This window comes from Ranitomeya variabilis, chromosome 6, assembly GCF_051348905.1.
Source record: "Ranitomeya variabilis isolate aRanVar5 chromosome 6, aRanVar5.hap1, whole genome shotgun sequence".
NCBI lineage: Eukaryota > Metazoa > Chordata > Amphibia > Anura > Dendrobatidae > Ranitomeya > Ranitomeya variabilis.
In genome coordinates, this window is record NC_135237.1 from 193,374,521 (window position 1) to 193,385,975 (window position 11,455).

Here is an 11,455-nt window from a genome sequence, read left to right on the forward strand (position 1 = left end):
GAACCAGAAACACATGGGCCACTTGCACATTGAACAAGTCTGTAGGAACCTGTTCACACCACCAGAATACTCGAAGACACAAAAGAGCACAGTGAGGTCAAAAATACTCTGTTGTAAAATAAAAAATCATAGTAATCAGCAAGTGCTAGTCAAAAGATGTAAAGAAAACAGGGCATTTAGTTGATACGTTTTTTTGCAAAAAAATGTATACTAAGCTGCTCCACCAAATCGTCAAGGTATACCCTTATAGAGCAGTCCTAACTAATGTATAGAATCCCTATCTGATGTACCGTATATACTCGAGTATAAGCCGACCCGAGTATAAGCCGACCCCCCTAATTTTGCCACAAAAAACTGGGAAAACTTATTGACTCCAGTATAAGCCTAGGGTGGAAAATGCAGCAGCTACCGGTGAATTTCAAAAATAAAAATAGATGCTCCATACCGTTCATTATGGCCCCATAGCTGTGCCATATAGTGCTCTGCACCATTATTGCCCCATAGCTGTGCCATATAGTGCTCTGCACCATTATTGCCCCATAGCTGTGCCATACAGTGCTCTGCACCATTATTGCCCCACAGCTGTGCCATACAGTGCTCTGCACCATTATTGCCCCATAGCTGTGCCATACAGTGCTCTGCACCATTATTGCCCCATAGCTGTGCCATACAGTGCTCTGCACCATTATTGCCCCATAGCTGTGCCATACAGTGCTCTGCACCATTATTGCCCCATAGCTGTGCCATACAGTGCTCTGCACCGTCCATTATTGCCCCATAGCTGTGCCATATAGTGCTCTGCACCGTCCATTATTGCCCCATAGCGGTGCCATACAGTGCTCTGCACCATTATTGCCCCATAGCTGTGCCATATAGTGCTCTGCACCATTATTGCCCCATAGCTGTGCCATATAGTGCTCTGCACCATTATTGCCCCATAGCTGTGCCATACAGTGCTCTGCACCATTATTGCCCCATAGCTGTGCCATACAGTGCTCTGCACCATTATTGCCCCATAGCTGTGCCATACAGTGCTCTGCACCGTCCATTATTGCCCCATAGCTGTGCTGCTGCTGCAATAAAAATAATAAAATTACATACTCACCTGTCTTGCTTGCAGCTCCTCGGCGCCATCTTCCCGGCGTCTCTCTGCACTGACTGATCAGGCAGAGGGCGCCGCGCACACTATATGCGTCATCGCGCCCTCTGACCTGCACAGTCAGTGAGGAGAGAGAGACGCCGGGAAGATGGAGACAGCGCCCGGCGTGTGGAACGAGGACAGGTGAATATGTCATACTTACCTGCTCCCGGCGTCCCGCTCCTTCCCCCGGACAGCTGGTCTTCGGTGCCGCAGCTCTTCCCCTGTTCAGCGGTCACCGGCACCGCTGATTAGAGAAATGAATTATGCGGCTCTGCCCCTATGGGAGGTGGAGCAGCCTATTCATTTCTCTAATGAGCGGTCCCACATGACCGCTGAACAGGGGAAGAGCTGCTGCACCCGGAGACCGTGGGACGGGCAGGGGGAGCGTCAGGATCGCCGGGACTAGGTAAGTATGCCTCAGCGCCCTCTCCCGCTCACCCGCCGACCCCACCGCCGACCGTGACTCGAGTATAAGCCGAGGGGGCACTTTCAGCCCAAAAATTTGGGCTGAAAATCTCGGCTTATACTCGAGTATATACGGTATTTAAAACCTGATCATCTGTATAATACCTGTATAAGCAGGGTTCAGAGAAGGACTATCCATGTGGATATGCAGGATGGAGCAGTTAAATGCAAATGACCCACAGAGGAGTGGTGAACTCCCCAGTCTTGTAGAAACAAGAGAACAATTATAGAACCAGAAACACATGGGCCACTTGCACATTGAACAAGTCTGTAGGAACCTGTTCACACCACCAGAATACTCGAAGACACAAAAGAGCACAGTGAGGTCAAAAATACTCTGTTGTAAAAAAAAAAAAAATCACAGTAATCAGCAAGTGCTAGTCAAAAGATGTAAAGAAAACAGGGTATTTAGTTGATACGTTTTTTTGCAAAAAAATGTATACTAAGCTGCTCCACCAAATCGTCAAGGTATACCCTTATAGAGCAGTCCTAACTAATGTATAGAATCCCTGTTTTCTTTACATCTTTTGACTAGCACTTGCTGATTACTGTGATTTTTTTTTTTTTACAACAGAGTATTTTTGACCTCACTGTGCTCTTTTGTGTCTTCGAGTATTCTGGTGGTGTGAACAGGTTCCTATAGACTTGTTCAATGTGCAAGTGGCCCATGTGTTTCTGGTTCTATAATTGTTCTCTTGTTTCTACAAGACTGGGGAGTTCACCACTCCTCTGTGGGTCATTTGCATTTAACTGCTCCATCCTGCATGTCCACATGGACAGTCCTTCTCTGAACCCTGCTTATACAGGTATTATACAGATGATCAGGTTTTAAATACATCAGATAGGGATTCTATACATTAGTTAGGACTGCTCTATAAGGGTATACCTTGACGATTTGGTGGAGCAGCTTAGTATACATTTTTTTGAAAAAAAACGTATCAACTAAATACCCTGTTTTCTTTACATCTTTTGACTAGCACTTGCTGATTACTGTGATTTTTTTTTATTTTTTTACAACAGAGTATTTTTGACCTCACTGTGCTCTTTTGTGTCTTTGACACATCTAGATAAGTTCCTTAGGGGGTCTACTTTCCAAAATGGTGTCACTTGTGGGGGGTTTCAATGTTTAGGCACATCAGGGGCTCTCCAAATGCAACATGGCGTCCCATGTCAATTCCAGTCAATTTTGCATTGAAAAGTCAAATGGCGCTCCTTTCCTTCCGAGCTCTGCCATGCACCCAAACAGTGGTTTACCCCCACATATGGGGTATCAGCGTACTCAGGACAAATTGTACAACAACTTTTGGGGTCCATTTTCTCCTGTTACCCTTGGTAAAATAAAACTAATTGGAGCTGAAATAAATTTTGTGTGAAAAAAAGTTAAATGTTCATTTTTATTTAAACATTCCAATAATTCCTGTGAAACACCTGAAGGGTTAATACATTTCTTGAATGTGGTTTTGAGCACCTTGAGGGGTGAAGTTTTTAGAATGGTGTCACACTTGGGTATTTTCTGTCATATAGACCCCTCAAAATGACTTCAAATGAGATGTGGTCCCTAAAAAAAATATGGTGCTGTAAAAATGAGAAATTTCTGGTCAACTTTTAACCCTTATAACTCCCTAACAAAAAAAAATTTGGTTCCAAAATTGTGCTGATGTAAAGTAGACATGTGGGAAATGTTACTTATTAAGTATTTTGCGTGACATATGTCTGTGATTTAAGGGCATCAAAATTCAAAGTTGGAAAATTGCGAAATTTTCAAAATTTTCACCAAATATCCGTTTTTTTCACAAATAAACGCAAGGTATATCAAAGAAATTTTACCACTATCATGAAGTACAATATGTCACGAGAAAACAGTGTCAGAATCGCCAAGATTTGTTGAAGCGTTCCAGAGTTATAACCTCATAAATGGACAGTGGTCAGAATTGTAAAAATTGGCCTGGTCATTAACGTGCAAACCACCCTTGGGGGTGAAGGGGTTAACATTGGGCCTAGTTTTTAATAAGGCCTTCCTCCACATATCACCATTCTCTGCCACGAGAACACCATGGTGAACGTGTTCTGTGCTGCTACAGCCATTCAATTTTTGGGCAAGGGTGTCTATGATCCCCATAAATAATTTTTTAAATAATGTACCCCCCATGGGGAAATTATAGTCAGCCCATGCACTTAGTGTATGGGCATTTTAAGTCTTATTACAAGACTTATTGGGGTGCATATGACTTGATAGCAGGGCAGGCCTTGCATTCAATGCAACTTTTTTCAGGAGGCCCTCCTGTACAGCTCGTGAAAGGTGTATTGGGGTGCGTTGTAATTCTTGGTAGCCCAGCTACTCACGGCAATAACAGCATAGGAGACCCAATGTTTATTAATGTCCCTTTAAGAATATTATTGCTGCCTGCTGTCCCTCTAAAAATAAGCATTGTGACTTTAATAGTCCATCCTTCATAAATGAAACAAGATGTGTCTCCTTATGTGTCACACCACATGGCCAGCTAGGGTTGTTAAATGTTACAATGACATTTCCCAGTGAATGCATTTGTATTGGTTGAAAGCATTGTTACAGTTGAAAAATGCATCAAAAATGCTGCGTGTGAACATACCCCAAGTGGTGGTGGAACATTTCGGTTTGGAGTAAATTATTTTGCCTTATATACAAGTCATTACCGTGGAAAGGATGTACCTTAACATATTTCCCAGCAAAATCCATTTTGGTTTCATTTTTGTATGTTTTTTGGTGCACCTGTAAAAATGGCGTGAAACTATGACAACATTGCTTATAGCTGTGACCTAGGAGTCAGAAATGCTTCCAGGGGCGATCCCCATGATGCTCCCGTGTCATTTCTGCAGTGTTTCCATCATTTTTAGACGTTTTTAGACCTCAAAAGGAGGGGTCCTGGTAAAAATACTAGGGTTTCCCATAGACTTACATTGGGCTTGTTGCTCGGCTCGAGTACCGGAGTATTCCAGTTTGCTCGACTGAGCACCCGAGCATTTTAGTGCTTGCCCATCACTAGTAGTGAGATATTTGACAGCAGAAACACATTGGGAGGTTAGGGTGGAGGTGGTGGGTTCAATTTTGGCCGACATTTTTTGCTCCGGGTCTTCATTTTCCTGTACTGAGCAGAGTCACTAGTGGGAGTCTGTTTTTTGCAGGTACCTGTGTTTCTGACTTGGCTGAGTGGGAGTTGTGGCTTCTGTTTCAGTGTGCTGGCATGGTGCTGGACTGGGCAGTGTGGTGGATGCTGCAGGGGTGCTGCACTCGGCAGCGTGGTGGATGCTGCATGCTGCAGGGATGCTGCAGGGGTGCTGCACTCGGCGGTGGGGTGGAAGATGCATGCTGCAGGGGTGCTGCACTTGGCAGGGTGGTCAATGCTGCATGCTGAAGGGGTGCTGCACTCTGGAGTGTGGTGTTGCTGTGAACTGCGGGAAAAGCCGTAATGTCCAGTAGTGGTGGTGGAGGATAGTTCGGTGCTGGCATCTTCGCCCACTGAAGCTGTGCTTGGCTTTGTTGCTGTGTCAGGAAAGAAATGTTCCCCTGCTGGTAATATCCAGCTTGCGAATGGTAGCTTTGGGACTGCTGCAATGCCTTGCTGTAAGCAGCCTGGCAGGCCTACATGATGTTCAGCTGGAGTTCAGGCATAAGGTTTTCCAACACGCACCACTCTATTGCGTAAAAAAATGTCTCTGTAGGTCGGTTTCCAGACAGTCAAGGTGTCTGTGGACATCCTGGAAAAGTGTGTTTACCCACTGACCAGTCTATCTCCAATCATCTTCATCTCATCCTGGAAGATCGAGCTTAAGTGAATAAACTCGGGCATGACTGACCTCTCCCAGCCCCTCTGTCGCTGGCAAGAAGACTCAACAAAAGCAGTGGCAGACAGACAGACATTTTAATAGCTTCTATACTCACATCCAGAGTCTTCAGATGAAATCTAGAGTCTTGGTAGCACATCCAGAGTGTTGTGATCACTTCAAGAGTATTAAAAGTACTGGAATTACAGTGTCCTCACCCCCATTTTATACAGCTTGGTTTTTTGAGTGGCTGAAACCAGTTCCTGGACATGTTCAGTCTTAAGTATGCATGCGCATCGAACGCATCCATGTGCATATCCATGCTGTGATGGTGTGATATGCTATATATAATTTTTGTATATATTTCTATTTTACTTATTTTCATGGTGTTCTCTTGTAGAAGGAGTTATTTGCTAATTGATGAATGGCTGTTGCTGCCATCTGATATCAGCCCCACAGCACTGTATTGTTTGCTGATATGCTAATGACATGTTGACCTAGCTTGTTGAAACAATGAGCCCCTGAGACCTTCCCCCTCCTGACCTGTGAATGAGGACTGAGACTTAAAATATCAGGGAGGTGAGACACAGATCAGTCCTTTGTGGAATGATGATGTGTTCACAGCATCTCAGAGAGAAAGAAGACTATATGGACTATGCTATCCTCTGTCTGCTGGATTGTTGGACGTTTATCCTGTTACTGAACTGCATTCATGTTCTGGACTATTTTATCCTTTGTGTGGTGGATTGTATATAGACCTTTCATATTTTTGCCTAAATAAAGGTCTTGGGATTGTTCACTCTTCGCTGGCTCTGTTGATTGTGTGGTACCGTAGAAGGATCCCATGACACATGCATACCAATGCGTTCCCATAGACAGTAATGCGATGTTTACACGCACTCATCCATATGCGTATGCCTGCGCATATTTGACGCCTCAAAAAATGCAACATGTTGCGTTCACCGGATACCACAAAATGATGCACGGGGACGCATTCGCATACAAACTGATGCCAACGCTTGTCCCTGGGCACACAAAGTTAAAGATAGGTATGCAAGACGCATGCGGATAGTACGCAGGCCTACGCTGCACAAAAAAAGCTAATGTGAAAGCGGCCTTAAGGTACCGTCACACTAAGCGACGCTGCAGCGATACAGACAACGATGCCGATTGCTGCAGCGTCGCTGTTTGGTCGCCGGCCCTAACAGCAGAGCGGTGACGTCACCGCTGTGCTGTGCTTTCACTTTAAGGCCGGCGCTCAGTCAGTGCAGGAAGCGGACAGCGAGGGACGTGTGACAGACATCAGAAGGTGAGTATGTACTGTTTGTTTTTTACATTTTACACTGGTAACCAGGGTAAACATCGGGTTACTAAGCGCGGCCCTGCGCTTAGTAACCCGATATTTACCCTGGTTACCATTGTAAAACATCGCTGGTATCATTGCTTTTGCTGTCAAACACAACTATACACGGCGATCTGACGACCAAATAAAGTTCTGAACTTTAATCAACGACCAGCGATATCACAGCAGGATCCTGATCGCTGCTGCGTGTCAAACACAACGATATCGCTATCCAGGACGCTGCAACGTCACGGATCGCTAGCGATATCGTTTAGTGTGATGGTACCTTTAGGCCGGGATCACACATGCGAGAAACACGGCCGAGTCTCGCATGTTAATACCCGGCACTGTCGCCAGCTCTCAGGAGCGGAGTGTACAGTCGCATAGCAATACATGCAGCTGCACGCTCTGCTCCCGAGTGCCGGGTGCAGTGCCGGGTAAAACAGACTCTGCCGTGTTCCTCGCATGTGTGATCCCGGGCCTTAAAGGTGATTTCAAAGCTCACACTGCTACCAATGCTATCATAATTACCTTTGCACATGTTCGTTAGATACTTCAATTGAAAAAATAAGTCTCATGGCAGGTGTATTCTTTCATTCCAGATAATTAAGTCGATTGCTAGCCATACTAAGTATGAGCATAGTGTGGTCTGATTCTCTCAGAAGAGGAGATGAAGAAAAAAAAATTCTCCATCTTCTGCATTTTATCAGTCCATTGAAATTGGACTGCATTCAGATGTCATCATAGTGAAGTCTGGTGGTTTCCACAGACTCATTAACTTGCATGGCTGAGTGCCGTCTGAATATCTGATTAAACTTGAGCATGCACTTATTTTATACCTCAGACAGATTCTGTCTAAGGCTGGGGTCACACTTGCAAGTGTGATGCGAGAAACTCACGCGAGTCTCTTGCATCAATACCCGGCACTGCCGCCGGCACTTGGGACCGGAGTGTGCGGCTGCATAGAAATATATGCAGCCGCACTGTCAGGTCCCGAGTGCCGGTGGCAGAGCCGGGTATTGAGGTATTTCCTGAAGGAACATGAAGTATGACCCTACAATTGTAGTCCAAAGTTTTTAGACTGACCAGGGGAGTTTATAGGAATCAGAGAACTGCATAGCAGTAGTTCTAATTGGGCCCCCTTAACCACCTCCCCAAAAAATATATTTGGTGGGGTCACAGAAGTGCATAGCTCACAAGTTTGCAGCCCTTACAAAGTAATTTTTCTCTTATTGAAGCCCTAGATTCCCTTTTCATTGCACCCTTAAAGTATGTAGCCAACAAAAGTTCCCCCAAACACAGTTTGATTCACCACAGTGAATTCCTCCACAGTACCCTCAACATGCACAATATGATGACCCTATTGTACCCTGGTCAATGTATGGTGACCCCAACACAGTAGGATCCCCGAACTGGGACCCCCACACATCCCTACATACAGTATAATGAGTCTACATAAAATATAATGGCACCCCCACCTTTACACTGTATAATGGCCCCAACTAGCCTCCCAAATAGTATAATGGCCCCCACACAGTATGAGTGACCCACACACAAACGATCCCACTGTCTAATTGCTTGCATATAGTAAAATTACTCATACATAGCCCTCCATAAAGTATAAAGGTTCCCACATATCCCTGCAATTAATATAATGTCCCCCACATAGCCCTCCCAATATTATAATGGCTCCAGCATAGCCCTCCAAATAGAATAACGACCCCCACATTGCCGTTCAAATATTATAATGATCCTACATAGCCTTCTATATAGAATAATGGCCCCAAATTGCCTTCATGTAGTATAATACACTCCCCATAGTCCTCTATATAGTATCATGCATCTCTATAGTTCTCTATATAGCATAATGCACTCACCATAGTCCTCCCTATATTATAATGCACTCCCTATTGTCCTTCATAAAGTAAGTTTAATGCACCCTCACAGTTCTCCATATAGAATAATGCACCCCATAGTCATCCATATAGTTTAATGCACCCATAGTCGTTCATATTGTATAATGTGCCCCCCATAGTCCTTCTTACAGTATAATGGGCCTCATTATCCTCAATGTAGTATAATGTACGCCCCAGAGTCCTAGATATTGTATAATGCACCCCCATAGTCCTCCATATTATATCATGCACCCCAAAGTTCTCCATATAGTATAATGCACCCATAGTTCTCTATATGGTGTAAAGCACTCCTGATAGTCCAACATATAGTATAATGCACCCCATAGTCCTCAATATAGTATATGAACCACATAGTTTTTCATATAGTATTATGGTCCTCACAATCCCCCATTTAGCATAATGCACCCCCATAGTTATTCATATTATGATGCACCCCATAGTCCTCCATATAGTTTAACGCACCCACATAGTCCTCCATATACTATAATGCACCCCCATAGTCTTTCATATAGTATAATGGGCCTCATTGTCATCCATATGGTATAATGCACCCCATAATCCTCCATATATTATAATGCATCCCATAGTCCTCTGTATAGTATAATGCACCCCCCATACTGCTCCATATAGTATATTGCACTCCTATAGTCCTCCATATAGAAAAATGGTCCCTTTGAAGTCATTCATATAGTATAGTGCATGCCCCATTGTCCTCCTTATAATATAACGGGCCCCATAATCCTCCATACAGTATAATGTACCCCCATAGTCTTATATATAGTATACTGCACCCCCATACACCTCCATACTGTATAATGGACCTGTCTTCCATATAGCATAATGCATCTCATAGTCCTCCATATAGCATAACACACCCCATAGTCCTCAATATAGTATAATGGGTCTCATAGTCCTATATATAGTATAATGCACCCCAATACTCTTCTATATAGTATAATGTACCCCATAGTCCTCCATATAGTATAATATACCTCATAGTCATCCATACAGTATAATGGACCCCAGAGTCCTCCATATAGTATAATGCACCCTACATAGTCCTCCATATAGAATAATGCACTCACCATAGTCTTCAATATAGTATTATGGGCCACCTCAATGCACTCACTGAAATACAATAGTCTTCTCTCCTCTTCGTTCACTCACTACACCGGTTTCCGTAGAGAGCGCTCTGAACCTCTGCACTTCTCGGCACATCTGACACGTTATAATAACAACATTGGACCCAATGCCCTTAGAGATCAGACGGAAAGGGATAATGATGGCGGATGGAGGATCAGTTGATGGTTTCTTCTTTCATCATTTCTTTCAACTGTATCGGCATCCAGAATGCCAATACAGTTGAACGTGCGATGATTGATGAGCAAAAAGGGCCAGTGTCAGCACTGGGCCCCCCCATCTCATGTGCTTCATTTGGGCCAATTAGTGGTATACCACTGTGACTGACAATATTTTGCTTTCACAAACTTTGCTGCATGAGTGTTTTTAATTCTTTTAGTCAGATGTTTCTATAGTTACTAAAGGACAATTATAGGCATTTTATACGTTTTACATTGTTTATTAACAAGTACATCAAGTTTATGGAAAGACTCAATATTTGCAGTGTTTACCCTTAGTTTTCAAGACTTCTGCAATTTGCCCTGGCATGCTGGATATCAGCTTCTGTGCCAGAACCTGACAGATGGCAACCCATTCTTGCCTTATCAGTGCTTGGAGTCTATCACAATTTTTGTGTTTTGTTGTCCATTTGAGATCTGAGGAGTTTCATGGCCAATAACCTAAAATTTCAATGTTTTGTCCTCCGAACCAATAAGTTATCACTTTTGCCTTGTGACCTGGTTCTCCAACATGTTAGAAAAAAACATTGTTCATTGCTATTACTCATGGATCGTTGGGAGAAGTTGCACTTGCAGGATGTTAAAATATTATTTTTTATTTGTGGCAGTGTTCTTATGCAAAATTGTAAGTGGGCTCACTCCCTTGACAGTAAAGCAAAGTCACACATGAAGCTACTCAGGATGTGTTATTGGGATCATGACACAAGACTGATGCTAATGTTCACCTTTTTATTTTTGAACAATCATTCCTCCAGAAGTCCCAAACAGTCTGAAGGGGGCTTCAACAGAGAAAATACCTTTACGTCAGTCCTCTGCAGTCTAATCCCTGTACATGTTGCAGAATGCCAGACTTTCCTAGATTTTTTCTTGGAGAGAAGTGGCTTCTTTGCTCCCCTTCTTTACACCAGAGAGACGCTTTAGCCTCTCTGTGTGTAGATGCTCTGATACTTGCCTGCTACCATTCCTGAGCAAGCTCTGCACTTGTGTTGAACTGATGCTTAAGCTGAATCCTCTTGAGGAGATGATTCGGACACTTGATGTACTCCTTGGGTGCCCTGGAGCCTTCATCACAGCAATTTAACCTCTCTCTCTGAAGTTCTTTAAGATTTGCTAAATGGTTTGATTCAGGGGCAATCGTGCAAGTAGCAATGTAGCATTTTTGTTTACTTGGAGGTAACGATGGTTAACAGAAGAAGACAATGATTTTGAGAAGTGCATCTCACAGTCTCCTCTGGACAGTTGATGTTGAGATGTGTTTGCGCTTTGTTGTATGTACATAATTTATGAGTGCTCTTTTCTGAAGTGCTGTCAATTTGCGGTTTCTGAGGCTGGTAACTCTGATGCACTTATCCTCTACTGCAGACCTTATTCTTGATTTTGTTTCCTTGGGCTTTCAGGACAGGCAGTTTCCTCATAGTGATTGATGGTTTTC